Here is a 3,335-nt window from a genome sequence, read left to right as displayed (position 1 = left end):
AAAATTAATATATAAAAATTAAAATAATATTGTAAACTTTTTAAAATTAATATATTTAAAATTGTAAATATTTGAAAAATTGATATTTTTAATGTATAAAAACAAAAATATAATATAAGTTTGGTGTGAATTTTGAATTTTAATTTTATTCATTTTAAAATTAAGTTTGGTGTAAATTTTTAATTTTATGCATTTTAAATTTAAGTTTGGTGTGAATTTAAAAACAAAAATTTACTTTATTTCGCTAAATTAAAAATATGATTTTTAAAAAATTCGTCGTGAGTTGAAGACTAGGTCGTTGAACCGAAATTGCTTTACCCGAGGGAGGGACGAGAACTTTTATTATCATTATTTTTAATCTTATTGAATTAAAGTATGCCAAAAACATTAAAAAAACCCATAAATCTTTGCTTTTAATACCGCGCTTTAAATTGACAAATTTTAAAATTTTGTCGAGGGACGGACTAGGACATCATTCCGAAACGACCTCGTCCTAAATAACAAGGGAAACAAAATTTTAAATTTATTTTATATTTTTTTATAAGTTAAAGTTTATTAAAAAAAAAAAAAGAGGGGCCGCGACTCGCGGAGTTTGAAAGAGGCAAACACCGCAAGTCGCGGAGTTTGAAAAATACAGAAAAAAATAAAACGCTGGAAACAGATCACCAAAAATCATCACATTTTTTACTAAAATCATGTTGAGAAGGATGCTATCAAGGAATTACTCAAGAAAAACGGTAAATTTCTACACCTAAACACCATTTAATCCGAAAATTAGTGTTCTTGAGCAATTTTATACCCAATTCAATTTTGATGCTTTTTTAGTGTAATTATGCTTAAATTGCTTATGTATTATGCTTGTATAACCTAGATTGATGCTATTTAACATGATTAGAAGCCTTAAACTTCAAATTTTGAGTAATCTATGGTTTGTGTTCTTGAGCAATTTGGGGCTTTTTGATATAAACAGGTTATGGCCGATTTTTGTCATAAATTATTGCTAAATTAAGTAGTGTAACATATTTAGGTAGTTAAATGATCCAAACTTTGAGCATAAACGTGATTTTTGAGAATTAAAGTGGACTTTTTCAAGTCTAAAATTCATGAACTTGATTTTTGAGAGATAATGCCAATTGAAACTTGTTTAATTGCTAATAATGATTATTTTGACATGTTATTTGAGTTGAAAGCTTATGAACTTGGCGAACATTTTCGTATATGCTTATTTGAAAAAGTGTAGATTTGATAAAAATATGAAAATGAGCATAAGTTTGATATAAATTGATCATGTCATTGTAATTATTTTGATTGATGATGTTGCTGACACTAATGCATATTTGGATGCACAAAAATTGTGTTTGATGTATTTTGCAGACTGAAAGGGGTGAATCTTCATCCCAAGCTCGCATTGCTCCTCCTGAGAATGCGGAACAACAGGATATTGATAACCATTACAAACAAGATATACCTCATCCAGTTATGACATTTTCAGATATGCACGTGAAGAATTTGCACCCGAACTTGAGATTAGACAGACGTTGGATAGATTATCTAAAATACCAAAGGGCCTTGCATACTCTTCATTCTAAAGCTGTTGAAGTACCTAGGGTAATAGAATGGGAACCATTAGAAGCCGTAGAATTGGCCGAGCCAATTAGGGAATTACTTACACAGAGGTATGGTAATTCTACTTTTAACGATTGGGTACGATTATTCAACATGCGTAGACCTGTATATAAAGTATGGTGTGAAGAATTATTGTGTAGTATAGAAATAAATGATCGGGTAGCTAGTTTAACCGATCATTCTTTTATTAGATTTTTGTTAGGAGGTTCGATGCGCCACATGTCTCTACTAGACATGGCTCAGGCCTTACGTATATATACGCCTGAGGAGCTAGCATCTGCCGATTGTCGAGGGTTGATACTAAATGGTAGGAAAATTGATGAAAATTTTGATACGCATGGTGTATGGAGTCAAATGACTAGCCATCACCGATTTAAAGGGGGAAATTACTCTTATTTGGATATAGATAGAGCTGAATTAAGAGTAATTCACAGGTTTTTAGCCAATTCGATTACACAACGAGGTAAGAGTAAGGAAAAGTTAAATGAACAGGATTTGTTTTACCACATGTGTATTCGAGACCCACAAAGCGCTGTAAGTATACCTTATTGTGTGGGTTATTATTTATCAGCTATGGTTAAGGGGATGAGACCGCACAGTATAATAGGAGGTGGTATATTTATTACATTAATTGCTGAGTATCTCAATGTGGATATAAGTCGGGGGGATTATTAACCGAAGAACCAGAACCCCGCGATACAATTGGTTTAAATGTATATCATGGTGCTAAGGTTTTGAAGAGGCGAAATAACGCCGCAGTACAATATCATGGAAGACATCCACAGGTTGAGAGAAATCAACAGCCAGGTAATGTGGTAGGGGGAAATGAAATGACAGAAATGCAAAGGTTTATAGCTTCACAAGAGTATGAAAATGCTAGACATCGAGCATTTGAAGATTGGCAAGTTCATCAAAACCAAATCATAGCTCATTGCCAACATGTAGGTAGAAACTATATTCCTACTCCAACACCCATATTTCCTCCCTGGTCTATAGAGATGCAACCACCGTATCCTACTTATAACCCAGCTGAAGCATTTTATAACACATACGGTTATGCATGGAACCCCTACTGGTATCAGTAACAACCCTAGTTTATTTAGTTTTATTTATTTTATTTTTGTAATGTTACTACATTTAGCACTTATGTTGATATTGTAATAGTTTTTATAATTTTCTAACTTTTATTATTATTAGATTTTAATAATTTTTGAATGTGGGGTAATATACCAAACTTCAAAAATATGTATATATGTTTGCAGTTTATCTTATGTACACAACAGGGTAAAACAATGCATTTTCAACGACTGGCATTAAGTTCAGCAAAAGCAACTAATTTTTACGACAAGATACAAAATATATGTGAAATAACAACAAGAAGGAATGAACAAATGATGTGCACCATTTATCATTCAACACAAACAATAATATGTTTGGAAACTTTGGTAAAATTTAATCATTTTTCTACGCTAATCATGTAACATCCCGCCTTTTTCCATTTACTTTTCCGTTTAACTATTTAAGTTCCGTTATATGTTCATAACACATCTCGTTAATACGCGTTTGAATTATCTCGTTTAGGTAATTCCCGTACCCGGTTCCTAAGTTGAGGGACTAAAGTTGCCAAATGGAGAAAGAGATGACTAGGTCAACTAGTCAACTCTTTCCTCTCCATTCATTCTATCACCTCCCCCAAAATAATACTTCAC

This window comes from Rutidosis leptorrhynchoides, chromosome 6, assembly GCF_046630445.1.
Source record: "Rutidosis leptorrhynchoides isolate AG116_Rl617_1_P2 chromosome 6, CSIRO_AGI_Rlap_v1, whole genome shotgun sequence".
NCBI lineage: Eukaryota > Viridiplantae > Streptophyta > Magnoliopsida > Asterales > Asteraceae > Rutidosis > Rutidosis leptorrhynchoides.
Note: the sequence above shows the minus strand (reverse complement) of the source record.